The 14,479-nt window shown below is 39.0% G+C and overlaps 1 protein-coding gene and 1 non-coding gene across 2 annotated transcripts in view; one reads left to right on the top strand and one right to left on the bottom strand.

Annotated features, from left to right (window-relative positions):
* LOC114639136 (metabotropic glutamate receptor 7-like) overlaps nt 1-14,479 on the top strand; it is a 432,453-nt gene that overhangs the window by 384,200 nt on the left and 33,774 nt on the right. The gene's annotated exons all lie outside the window — the stretch shown is intronic.
* LOC114639137 lies at nt 10,936-11,041 on the bottom strand. The gene has a single exon (XR_003713962.1). It is a non-coding gene; the product is annotated as a U6 spliceosomal RNA (small nuclear RNA).

Raw genomic sequence — 14,479 nt, 5'->3', positions numbered from 1 at the left:
CTCTCTCTCTCTCTCTCCCTCCCTCCCTCCCTCTCCCTCTCTCTCTCCCTCTCTCTCTCTCTCTCTCTCTCTCTCTTTTTCTTTCTTTCATTTATTCATTTACTTACTTTGGTTTTTCAAGGCAGGGTTACTCTGTGTAGCCTTGGCAATCCTGGAATTCACTCTATAGACTAGCCTGGCCTCAAATTCAGAGATCTTCTTGCCTCTAACCACATACTGCTGGGATTTAAGGTGTGCAACACCACTGACCAGCATTTCTTTAATTTGTAATGGCAGTTAGTGATTCCTCACAAAGGACAGTAATGCTTTCTGAGACAGCTCTCTAGTAACATTGTTTGTTGTCTCAGAGAATTGGATTCTAACTAATTCTGTGCATTTGAGATTTGTAATTATAAGAGTACTTACTGTTCTTGTAAAAAAAAAAAAACAATAGTTCAATACCAAGCATCCATGTGTGGCTGCTCAAAACCACTTGTAACCCCAAGTCTAGGGGATCTGGTGCCTTTGACCTCTATGCATCCTACACTCAAGTTTATATATTTACAAACATATATAAGTTTATACACATAATTAAACATGAAAAGAAAACTTTTAGCCAGGCAAAGTGGTGCACACTTTTAATCCCCAGCATGAGGGATTCAGAGGCAGGCAGATTTCTATGAGTTTGACGCTAGCCTGGTCCTCAAATCAAATTCCAAGACAGCCAAAGGTGTTACGCAGAGAAAGCACTATCTTGAAAAGAGAATAAGAATAAGAATAAGAATAAGAATGAGCATGAGCATAAGCATAAGCATAAGAATAAGAGTAAGAGTAAGAGTAAGAATAAGAATAAAAGAATAAGAATAAAGAATAAGATGAAGAATAAGATGAAGAATAAGGAGAAGGGTTTAAAGGTATAGCTCATAGTAGATTTTTTTTGGATAATGTTTTGGTTACTGATTGTCACCTTTGCAAGAACTAGAATCTCTGAAGAGACAACGTTTTGGTATATCTGTGATTTATCTCAGGTTAATTGAAAGAAGAATTACCCTAAGGTCGGTAGCATCCTGAGATACTAGGCTAGATTCAGTGAAGAATGTTACCTGAGGTCCAGCATTCATTGCTCTGGGATTCCTTACTCTGGGCAGTGTGACCTGTTGCCTTAAGCTCCTTCAGGCATAGTTTATTTTCAGGAGAGGTTATATCCCCTCATACTGCAAGCTGTAGTCAACCTTTCATCCCTTAAGCTGCTTCTGGTCCATTATTTTATTATTCCAAGGGATGTAATTAAAAGACCTAAGATGTAAAGAATAAAAACACAAAGATGCAGAAATGTGAGAATACACAACAGAAACATATATGCTCCTGTCACTCTCTATGTGATGGTGGTTTATGCTATCTTGGAATTCTGCCAGGAACAATGCCATCACCAGATCCTTCATCTCAGATTTCCTGGATCTATGGGAAACATGAACTTTATCTTTATCACTTATGAAATTTTGGTTGATGTTATTTCTCAACAGAAATGTGGAAGTCACATACAGAAGTGCTGTAGGTTTGGACAGCTGCTGACTAGACTTTGTCAAGTTTAGGAACTTTTCTTGCAAGGGTTGTTATGAGAATGGAGATTCTCAGCACATGCTTCCTTAGCATCTATTCTTTGTTTTGGATATTTTATTTATTTACATTACAGATGCCATGCCCTTTCTCCATTTTTCCCTCTCTAGAAACCCCCTATCTCATCCCCTCTCCTCCTTTTTGCTTTTATACCATTTTAATTACATGCAAGTATTAAGGTCAGTTCTAGGTTGAGAAACTAGCAAAACAATAGATGCAAATAGTCAAGGAACAAGCAAGGCAATAAACAAGATTCTGTGAACACTCCTGTGATCACTGTTTCTAGGGGCTTATCGGGATGACCAAAATGATGAGCCAACTTCCCTGTCCTCGCCCAAAGTCTCATGTTTGAAGCCTACTTCATTGTTCTAGCCTAAAATTTAGATTCCTGCCTGAAATTACTTCTTTCTTCTAAGACAAGGAAATGGGCTGTTTGGCAGGAATATGACATTTGCCAAGGACAAGGAAGTGGGCTTCAGGCAGGAATCTGACATTAGACCTTAATACTTGCATGTAATTGAAATGGTATAAAAGCAAAAAGGAGGAGAGGGGATGAGATAGGGGGTTTCTAGAGAGGGGAAATGGGGAAAGGGGATGGCATCTGTAATGTAAATAAATAAAATATCCAAAAAAAAAAAAAGAATAGACGCTAAGGAAGCATGTGCTGAGAATCTCCATTCTCATAACAACCCTTGCAAGAAAAGTTCCTAAACTTCACTAATGAAACCCAACTATGGTTGCCACTATGGGTCATCCTTAAAACTTACTGTTACTGTTTGTTTATTTCTTTTCTTTTCTTTTTTTTTCCCACAGTGACTTTAAAATTGACCTGAAGGTCAGGGGTTTAGAGTTGTGTTTATGTGATAGCTTCTCTGTCTAGGCCCAGGCAAAGAGAAGAAAATGCCTTTAGCTGCTCTTTATTACGACAGTAGAGACTTTGCATGGCTTTCTCCCATCTCACAATGATCCTTAGCACTAATTTAGAGTGAAAGTGAAGTTGGTTTTTGGAGGGTGTCACAACCACCTTCCGCAGGACGAAATTGACTTACATGTCTTTAAACATGTTTACCTTGCCATTTCCCTTGCTAATTCAGAATTTAAAGAGTTTGGGGGCTTTTTGTTTGTTTTTTGGTTTTTGTGTTTTGAGATAGGGTTTCTCTGTATAGCCCTGGCTGTCCTGGAACTCATTCTGTAGACCAGGCTGGCCTCAAACTCAGAAATCCTCCTGCCTCTGCCTCCCAAGTGCTGGGATTAAAGGTGTCTGCCATCACTGCTTGGCCTTAATGACTGTTGAAATACCCAAATGCTAAGAGAAAGATTTGAAAAATCTGAGTCTTCTTGAACTCATGAAGCTTTCCAAGGAAATGAAGTTTGCAACCATTTTTGCATGTTGGACTTTTAACTTGTTCTATACCTACATAAATATAAAATGCAATACAAAAACCTTTTCCTCTGGACTGGGTTAAATAAGGAAGCTGGTTATTTCCCTTCCTCACTATTGTCAGATGCTTATCACACCATAAGTCACTCTCTCTGATTTTTTTAAAGCAAACAGGATTAGACTAATCCCTCTTAGAAACAACAAGCACAGTTTAGTAGAATCTGCCTGAGCCCCACACACCAGAGATCCACTTAATTGTTCAGGGTTTGCTTCCTGTGTCTTATTTTCATACAGCTCCCACATGATTCTAAAACACAGCCCTGGCAGTGTGCTATTGCTCTGAAGGGCTGAGTACTCCTTGCCAGGCTTTCATCTAATTCTGCAAGGATTGCAAAACCAGAACCCTTTCGGGTGCCAGGCTGGTGATGCAAATGCATGAAGAGACTGCTCCTTCTACTCACACAGATTGAAGTTGACTTTTCTGCTGGCTCAGGCAGACAGACTGGTTGAGAAGCAAATCTTGTCTCTGGGCTGCCATTTGCCTATTCTTAATTTTGAAGACTGGAAGATCACTTCCTCCTGCCCTTAGCTACATTGCTCACTCTAACTCTTCGGCTTCTGCAGTTCTAGCTACCTTTTCTACAGGATTTTTACTTTCACTGTTTTTCCTCAGAAAACCTTCCCATGACTCCATCTTGGCCCTTTGTCTGTTATCTCATATATACAGATAGTTAGATAGATAGATAGATAGATAGATAGATAGATAGATAGATAGATAGATAGATATGACTAGCTCTCAAACTATAAACTACATTAGCATCACTTAAAACCCTGAGAATGCATTCCCAAGCACCTTAAGATTTCTGGTGCTGAATGTGGGATGAGGCTATAAAAATGACGTTTAGTTTTAAAAATGAACTCTCTACGTAGTCCAGGATACATTAAAATTTAGGATCTGCCTCTGTCTCCAAGGGATGGCATTCCAAGTTCCTTGTATGGTATCCAGTGATACAACTGACATCTGTAGGCAATCCCTGTGAGATACTTCTGATGCTGTTCCTAGGGAGCCCACACTCTGAAAACTACTGCTTTGCAGAAAGGTCTCCTTAGTTTTCATAAGGATTTTTACAACGCTGGTGCAGTCTGTTCTAGGCATGTTTCAAAACCATTACTTTCTCATTCAAGGTGTAGTTTATATGAACAACTAAAGAACTCCCAACCAGACTCTAGTGCATTGAAACATCACTGTGGACAAAGGATGTCAGTAGTTGGCTCATCACAGTACCATTAGCAGCAGTATCAGTGATAGACAAGTTTGGATTGGTTAGGTGGGCTTGCTCCTTAAACATTGTGTTAAAATCCATATTTTTATCACCTTCATATTTTCTTAGAAAAATTATCCCCACTATTCAATTGGTGCCTCAGCTTGGATTAAGAGGGATGTGTTCAGACTAGTGAGATGGTTTAATTGATATAAAGTGTCTGTTGCCAAGGCTGACACCTTGAGCTCAATCTCTGGATTCACTTGGTAGAATAGGAGAAAGAACACCTGCAAATTTTCCTCTGATCTGCAGAGTCTTAGCCCCAGCCCTACACACACATACAGAACAGTTTGATAAATGTTTGGTGTCTTTTTTCCCCATTGCATATTCTTTATCCTCAAAATGGTGTTAGGGCCATGAGCATCAGTGTGGTTTTAGTGATCAAGGCAAAAGAATATGTTTTACTCCACAGCCTACAAATTATAGCTTGCTTTCTGAAGAACAGCAGGTAGATCATAATTCAAGGCAGTGTACCGTATAGACCATGACATGTTTCAAGGCACAGGCCAAGAAGATTTTGTACTTTTCCACCACCTGGCCCCTCTTACCCCCTCCCCTTGTAAAACATGCTATAAAAAAGCATTTCATGTTCAATAAATAAATAAATAAATGAATAAATAAATAAATAAAGCCTTTCTCTAATTTCTATGCAAAGTAAAGTGCAAATACAACTCATGTCTCTAGTCTCTATGGAACCAAGTGTGTCACCTCCCTAGCCCATCTCCCATTACAAAACGAAAACAAAACAGAAACCCCCCAGGGAGTGATGCTTCTGCTTCCCTTTTTTTTCCAGGCATTTTCAGGTGAATGACTCAGGAATCATGTTCAAACACCTGAATCTACCCTTGACAGCTGCTAATTGTTGAGAGTACTTTTCTCCTGAGACCTGTGTCTCTGTGTTAAGCTGGGCTCACTCATTGCCATCCAAAAGAATTAAGGAAAGAATCAGCTTACACATTGTGACACACACGTGGAGAAGAGAGATCTACCTACCCAGTCACACTGATGCATGTGCATTTTTTTTTCTTGAAGAATTCCATTACTGTGCAGATAAGATACAGTCCTTAATCAATTCTGGCATGCATCAACTCTGCACTAGGAATACATACTATCAGATGGTGATAGATCACACCGAGGGTGGAGGGACTAAAAAGGAAGCTCCAACTAGTTTTTCAATGATTGTAGCCCAGTTCAGGGTAAGTCATTTCCATGATGCAGCTATCTGAGAATCTTCCATGTTCATTGTAAGTCCAGTAACCTCATTGTTGACACCACGCTAGGCTAGGGTGAATTGTCTGAAGTTGGTGCCCTAGCTGAGGTGAGTGGATATTTACTTGATCATGTCTCCCAGGACATGTTAGCACACCCTTCTGCATCCCCATTGCTGCATTTCTTTGCTCTAATTATATTATCAGATTATTTTTTTGCATTACATCATAAAATACATCACGGTAAACTCTTATCTGTTGTACGATTCAAGCCCATGAAGATGCACTCTCATTTCTATAAATGGACTGGACTGAGGGGAACACACTTGTAACACCCAATCCACCGTTGTTGTTTTGGTGGTTGCCTTTGGTTGTAATGTTTTTCTTTTAGCCCTCAAAGAAGTGCTTGATCAATACTTACTATGAGCCTATACGGAGCAGGAGGCACCAGTTAAGACTGTTCCACAGCAATTGTGTTATATGATGGTTTGTAAATTACCACCACTCTGAGTGAAAGAGATCCTGCTCATTTAATGATTGTTTCAATAATTTGCTATAATAGCAATTTTTGATTCATAGCAATGCTGAGCACCAGCTTGATATATTTCCCAAGTTTCTCCCTCCTTGTACTCATACATATACCCACTACCTAGGTAGCAATATCCCCCATCAGAGTGGCCCATTTGCAACAAGGGGTGAGTCTACATCTCCATATCATATTCACCTAGAGACTAGTGTTTATGATGTTTTAATAGAAGTATATACTCCATAGTTTTAGACCAGAATATAATGATAATCACCCACTATTATAGAGAACAGTCATTTCACTACACTTAAAAAATCTATCCACATGTTTAATCCTTCCTTTTCACCCAAATGTAGCAACCACTAGTATTTTGGTCATCAAAATAAATTTTGCATCCTCCTCCAAACATCATATCCTTAGTAACTTTTTCAGACAGACGTCTTCTATTGCATGGCATGCATTAAAGGTTCCTTTTCAGCATGTTCTGTTTTATCATTTCAATTTACTATGGTTTATTTTTCTATTTCTCGAATGGAATGGAAGAGTTCTCAGTTGCTTGCAAGTTTGGGGCAATTATGTATAAAGCTACTATAAATATCCATACATAGGCTTTTATGCAGAAATTAGTTTTTATTAATTTGAGTAAATAAAATGAGTGCACACAGCAGATTTTATGGTAAAAGACTATTTACTTTTATGAGAAAGTGATGATTACATACCTCTATCCTATTGGAAGCAAATGTGAAGATTTTTGTTTGCTTGCATGTTTCATTTTTTTATGTACAGAGTGATGAACTTGGAGCCTCAAACATAGAAGACAAGTGCTCCAATATTTAACTATACCCATAGCCCTTTTATTATTTTGCTACTAAATCTCATTGAGTTACCCAGGAAAGGCTTGAACTTGTGATCATTCTGATGCAGTATCCTGAGAAGTTGGAACTACAGGCTGGCACCACCATCAAGACTCAGCCTGGAGGAGGCTTATTGATACTCCACATTTTAGGCAATATTTGAGATTGACCTTGTTCTAGAATGTTACCATATTATCAGGTCCAAAAAGACCCCCTCCTACTTTCCTCTCATTTTTAGATGACTCACTGAGTTTAAGGAGAGGTGATTATATCATGTTGGATAGGAATTATTGAGTGGATCATGTGCTACTTTTAAGTGACTACCCCACTTCCTCTCTCAGCAACTGTTACCTGTTATAGTCACTCAAGTTAACCCCTTGTGAGCACCTCTTTCACTTCTGATCAAATGTTGGCTAGACCAGTTTTTGGTATATCTTTGTGCTGTGTGAATAACTATTGCCCATAAGAAATTAATGATATGTATTCATTGTATAAACTGGTAAGTTTCATAAAGACACATTCATCATATATATATATTCCATATATACTATGTTTTATTCATTCATTGATGAATACCTAGGCTGATTCTATTTTTGCTATTTTGGTGTCTTTGCTATTTTGCCTAATCATCCAAACACATGACTATACAAATATGTCTGTTAAGTTCATTGTCCTCTTGCATGCAGGGATTCCAGGTACCTAACATTGTGTTGTGCTAAAAAAATTCAATTACTTATATGAGTTCTTTAAACTAACTATTCAAGTTATTTATTTCTTGGTAGATTTTTTGCACCTGGTGCATTGAAATGAATTGATCTATTTTTTAAGCCAAAGATTGTTTGTGATATTTCTGTACTGTGGTGTCCCTAAGATCTATAGTGGTGTCCCTTTGCATTTCTGATCTGTTTTGTATCCAGTATCATTTCCAATTTTAATAGTTAATCCTACATAGGAAACACACTTCTTGGTCCATTTAGACTATTATTTTCATGATGTATTTGGGCATAGAAACATGCTGATTTGGCCTCATCATATATTAGCTATAGTTACTGCTATTATACTGAGCAACAGCTGTGTGTGTGTGTGTGTGTGTGAGAGAGAGAGAGAGAGAGAGAGAGAGAGAGCGAGAGAGCGAGAGCGAGAGAGAGAGAGAGAGAGAGAGAGAGAGGGAGGGAGGGAGGGAGGGAGGGAGGGAGGGAGGGAGGGAAAGGGAGAGAGGGAGTTCAATTTACGGTCAGTAGCCTTTAAAAACAGTTGGCTGCTTTGAACTTAAAAACCACTTAAAGATAATATTATCACTGGTAATAAGTCTAGACAAAGAAAGCCTGCTGACCATCACCCAACCTAACTACTGTACATAGTCAATATTTAAATGTTTCTGCACGAAAAAACTTGAAGACATGTGGCAACCCATAACTATTGTCTTATTACACATTATCTTGGAGTTCAGCCTCAGCCACAGGTTGTGTATTTTAAACATTTGGCCCTGCTGCCTGTAGGCTTAGTTTTTCAAAACCTACTTTATTTAGGGTTCTTTACCCCTCAACCCCCCTTCTAACCCACTGACTAGAGGTAGGAGAAAAATGTTAATAGGAAAAGAGTTGTGTGGACCTGTTTAGAAGTAATTCCTTGGGGTGATTCCACTCTGTCTCAACATCAAACTTGAATGTACCACAGTAGTGGTAGCACAATCCAGCAGAAAGAGCAAGTCTCCGCTAAGTCTGCACAAGTTCCTAGAAGCAACCAGAATCAGACAGAATACCACTGGATGTTCTTGGATGCATTTCTCTCTGTGAAGTGAAGGTCAATGAAGACAAGTGAAGAACAGCAATGGCACGGCAAGGCAAGCGAGTCCTCTCACTGATTTTGGAGTTCTAGTCATGCTTTCTATACATCAGGTTCCCTCTCAAATGTCTACTTTCAGCAAATGACCACATGCCCTCTCACAAGAAGGCTTCCAGAAAAACCTCAGGACACGATGGAGGTGTTAAAGAAACCAGAAATTTCTAATTCAGACTCGGTTTTCCAAACTGTTGCAGTACACGGGCCCACAATTCATCTAAGAAAACAAGTAATGTGTAAGCGAAAGAAAGGTTGACATGCTTTAATTTTCCAAGTGACACTCATTTTCATCTCTTATTTTTATGCAATATCCTCATGATTTCACAGAAGACTGCTGTCCTGTACTTATTAAGTTTGATCCAAATTCTCATTTCAAACCAAGGAACAGTGGTCTAGATTCCAATGTTTGGAGTCTCAGGCCACTTCTGGGCATAAGAAGAAATGGTTCTTCCCCTATGTTTTAAATATTTTAATTGGATTATCTATGTTCCAATAGTATTTTTATTAAAATATGAAAACTGTTGTATAATCTAAACAAATCAGAAAATAAACATCCCATTACAGTATAGGCATGTGTTAAATATTTCATACTAACTAGCTGAGACACATGATGGCAGGTCATATTTTCAGCATTTTGAGTCTCTCTTTTTTCCTTAGGCTACTAGGAAAATGACTAATAATTGATGAATTTTCCTAAGATGTGAAGGAATTTATTATTGCTAAGAACACTATTTGTCCATGAGTATATGAACTAATATTAAATACCATTTTCTTTTAAGTCAATGTTGGTATAATTACTTTATGGGAGGTTTGTTTACTTACCATAAGAATATCTTGAGCTGTGATAAAATGCTACAACACTATAATTAAGATATAGTCAAAATGTAAGAATGTGGTTAATGAAGACACATTAAAGCAATTTCTAAGGTCAAACTTTAATTTATTAAACATGAGTAGTAGGTTTTAGCTTTTATTTTTATCTTCCAGTTTAATCCTATTATTGTTGAAGTAAATATGAAATCAAAATGGAAAAATATATATATCCTGAAATTTATGACATAACTACTTTTTAAAAAATTATTATTCTTTAATCCATTTTTACAGTCCAGTCATTATCTCCCTCCCTGTCTTCCCTCCAACTGTTCCTCATCCCATTTCTTCTCCCTCATCTCCAAGACGATGTCCCCACCCCCTACTCCCACTCCACCAGACTTCACCTCTCCCTGGGGCCTCAAGTCTCTCCAGGGTTAGGTGCTGCCTCTTCTCTCATTCAGGCCAGAACAAGCAGTCCTCTGCTGTATGTGTCTGGGGCCTCTTATTAGCTAGTGTATGCTGCCTGGTTGGTGGCTCAGAGTCTGAGAGATCTCGGGAATCCAGGTTAGTTGAAACTGCTGGTCTTCCTATGGGATCGCCCTCCCCTCAGCTTCTTCCTGCCTTTTAATAATTCAACAACAGGGTTCCCTGGATTATGTCCATTGGTTTGGTGTAAATGTCTGCATCTGACTCTTTCAGCTGTTTGCTGGGACTCTCAGAGGGCAGCCCTGCTAGGTTCCTGTCTGTAAGCACACCATAGCATCAGTAATAGTGTCAGACCTTGGAGCCTCCCCTTGAGCTGGATCTCAATTTTTGCCAGTCACTGAACCTTCTTTCCCTCAGAAACCACTGAACCTTCTGAACCTTTCTTCTCCATTTTTGTTCCTGCAGTTCTTTTATACAGGAACAATTCTAGGTCAGAGTTTTTGACTACGGGATGGCAACCCCACTGCTCTGCTTGGCGTCTTGTCTTTCTACAGGAGATGGACTCTCCAAGTTCCCTCTCCCCACTGTTGGGGATTTCATCTAAGGTCCCTCCCTTTGAGTCCTGAGCATATCTCACCTCCCAGGTCTCCGGTACATTCTAGAGGGTTCCCTCCACCTCCTACCTCCAGAGGTTGTGTTTCTATTCTTTCTACTGGCCCTCAAGGCTTTACTCCTGTTCTTCTCTGCCCCCTCCCCACAACACACACACACACACACACACACACACACACACACACACACACACACACACACACACACACACACACAAAACCTGATCTTGTTCCCTCTTTCCCTTCTTTGTCCGCTCTCACACACAGGTCCTCCCCAACTCCTCTGCTCCCCTGTGATTGCTTTCTTCTCCCTCCCAAGTGGGATTGAGGCATCCTCACTTCGGACCTTTGGCTTGTAAAATACAGAACACTTCATGAGTTTGCATCTCATCCTTGGGTAGAGGCCGTGTTAATCTCTGTATCGTTCCAATTTTAGTATATGTGCTGCCAAAGAGAGAGCACATTATGTACCTACTTTAAACAAGTAAATTTTCACAGAAATGAAAATATATTTAATACGCTTTAATATTTAAAATAATTCATGGTTTTGTAACTTCAATGAGGAAATGCTCACATAAATGATAAAATATATAATACTAAATAACTAGGTTTTAAAAGTGATATCATGGATCATTGTTCTTTTTACTTTACTAAGCTTATCGAGACCATCTGCCTTTCTTTCTTTAATTTACTACTAAAAAATAATATTATCATCTGCAAACTTCACACATCAGAAATATGCAATCAAGCTACAAAACAAGTTGCAAAATGAAATCTCATCATGTTTTAATTGGCTTACAATTTTTATGTTTGGGTTGCATTTATAGCTATCCTCAGCCATGAGAAGCCCAGAGGCTACAGGTTGAACACTGTTTTGCTTGATTCATATGACAAATGTTTACTGAATGTCTATTTGTACTAGTCCCTACATAGTTTTTGGGAAAAAAAATCATGTCATATGATGACATTACTCTCACTATCCTACTGTGTAAAACAAGAACACAACCCAGTTCATGATTATGAATTTTTATGACTAGGATAAAGTACAGGGCTGAATTTAAAGCCACATTGTGGGAGAAGACCTGAGAATCAGCTCTGCCTTTGGGATGCAGGGAATTCTAAGCTCATCAACCCTTGTAAGTACCATTCAAAAATTGAATCACTGATAGGAAGCATTTGCCCATTTGGTGGCCTGTTGATTTTAAACTTGTGGAAACACTTACTGCTTTGGTCTCAAGAGAAAGGCAGTAGCAGATCCAGCAGAAGTGATTTCTGTAGTTTCTCTTTGACCATGAGAGTATCCAGCTCCATTCAATAAGAATATTACGTAGACCCTAGAGGATGCTTTGTCAATGTAAATGAAAACTTGTGTCACAGGTTTCCTCAAAACTGAACTTAATAGGAAGGTGTAGACACTTAAATACTGTAATGATTTGTCAAAGAAAAAAACATACACAAAACGTATTTCCCAAAGACCTAAAAATCAAGCAAACAGACTTTATTTTAAAGTCTATTATTTATATAATAAAGATATAAACACACACACCTAAATCCAATTCCCTTGGGTTGACATGTTAATTTCACTGCACAGCCTATCGTTCCTCTGACTTCACTCCGAGTCCAACTAGAGAAAGTCCAGTAACAATCTCTATTGGAAAAAGGCACCTCCCCCTTCCTCTATACATACTTGATTAGATATGAATCGGACACATGACTGGCTGGTCAGTCTGGAACAAGTTTTAAAGCCTGAGCCCATCAAACCTAGTGTTAGGATTGTCTCTACTTCTGTCACAGATGAGGAAACAGAAGGGCTGAGCGAGCAGTAGCAAAGGAAGTTCTTTGCACAAAGAAAACACAAAACATAGTAGGATCCAACCAAAGTAAGGAACCAACCCTTCAATTAAAGATAAGCCCCAGCAGGGCCCTTCATGGTTTCACATATACAAATCTGTTAGATGCAGGTGCCCTTTTCCATACCGTTAATGCTTTATAAAGGCTTCACGACTGAGAATGCTAGCATATGGAGAACAGTCAGTATGAAGGAAGTAGGAGAGTCAAGGTGGGAAAAACAAGACAACTTACTATCACTAGGTCAAAACGAATTGGTATTCGAAACTACTGGTTCAGTTGTGGTTAAGATCTTTCCTATGAGATCCAACTATATCAAGCAAAGAATCATGTTATATTGTCTCTTCATTCTGAAAGCAAGAGCTGATGCCATTCTCTGTAGTAACTGGCAATGTATTTTGTGTGTCAATACAGGCAGCAAGTATCCACAAAGGATCTGTAGTTTTACATCAAATTCTAATTCACACTGTGGTCTGAAAAGACGTATGTGTTTTGTCACATGACAAACCTAATGATTTTAAGTAGGAAATCTATCAAAATTCAACATTTGAATTTTTCATTAAATTTACAAGAAATTGTTTCCCCTTTATTCTTGTGAGCTAAATTCACTCCATTTACATTAGAAAAGCTCCATGTTGTCATGTGGAGACAGTATCCCAGGATGAGATGTCCTTAGTGTCAGAAGACAGTGTAGCTAAATTCCAATGTGAGTGTCTACTGTCATGGTTTCTGTGGACAGTTGCAGTTCCCTGCTTCTGGAATGTGAGTGTCTTCATTTATCAAATGTAGTTTTCTTCTGTTGGAAACTGTGATGAGACTTTGTCAATTGAGTACTGTAGTAAACCCTGTTACCGGGGTCCACATTCAGATACTGGCTCTTCTGCTGATCAGCAAGGAGTACATTGAGTAAAAAACATATGGCAAGTATGAGCATTCTGGACTTGCACATCTGCAAGACCCATACCTAATAATCTGTCCAGAGCCATCAATACCTCTAATCATATAAAACGCGTGATAGGCACCCCAGAAGTTCCATGCATGAAATGCAAGCTGAGTAAACTATAGCATAAATGTTTATAAATATAAAATGAGGTGTAGTTTTCATGGAATTGTGTACAAATAATCATGTTTGAGAAAAATTTTCTTGAGGCACCAAGTGGTCTGTGTATTGAAGCCAGTACACAAGATGTTGTCAGCAACTAATAACATGCTGACAATCTCATATGTAATTTTATTTATTTCTAACCTAAGTAGGTTTCTCTGTTGCTATCATAAATCACTGACCAGACCCAATTTAAGAAGAAATTATTTGTTTGGTAAGGTCACACTCTATCACAGAGCAGGAATTCAAACAATAAATAGTAACCAAAAACTGAAGCAAAGACCATGGAGAAATGCTAGTTATCGGCTTCCTCTCTGTAGCTTTGCTTGATCAGCTTGCTTTCTTACACAATCCAGGACCACCTACCTAGGGGTGGCATGAATCACAGTGGATTTGACACTCCCTCATGAATCATTAATCAACAATGATTCTAGCTTGTGTCACATTGAAATTAAAGGTAATCTAACATGCATCAAACTTTCATAAAGGCCAAGAAGTTAAGAGTGGTTTAGGAGCAGTGTCCTAAAGGGATTGTGTAGGCTTGTGAGGAAGCTTTTATCTCCATGGCCAGGACTTCAGGTCAAGAGCTTTGTTATTGATTTTAGCATGGCAATTTTGAGATACCAAACTTACTTTGAACAGAAAAATAAGAAGTATGTATATTTTGTTTTATATTTCTTTCTCACAAAGACATTTGCCCCTGTCTTGCTACGTATCTTAGTCCCTCCCTCCCTCCCTCCCTCCCTTGCTCTCTCCCTCCCTCTCTTCTCTCTTCCCTTCCCCCCTCCTCTCCCTCTCTCTCTCTCTCTCTCTCTCTCTCTCTCTCTCTCTCTCTCTGTGTTTCTTGGCCTCTCTCTGTCTCCCTCTGTCTCTCCCTCTCCCCCTCTCCCCTCTTTCTTTGTTTCTCCCTCCCTCCTTTGCCCTCTATCCTCCCTCCCTCCCTCCCTCCC

Source organism: Grammomys surdaster, unplaced genomic scaffold, assembly GCF_004785775.1.
Source record: "Grammomys surdaster isolate TR1022 unplaced genomic scaffold, NIH_TR_1.0 125685, whole genome shotgun sequence".
Classification (NCBI taxonomy): Eukaryota; Metazoa; Chordata; class Mammalia; order Rodentia; family Muridae; genus Grammomys; species Grammomys surdaster.
The sequence above is the reverse complement of the archived record's forward strand: the minus strand, read 5'-3'. Positions and strand labels throughout refer to the sequence as shown.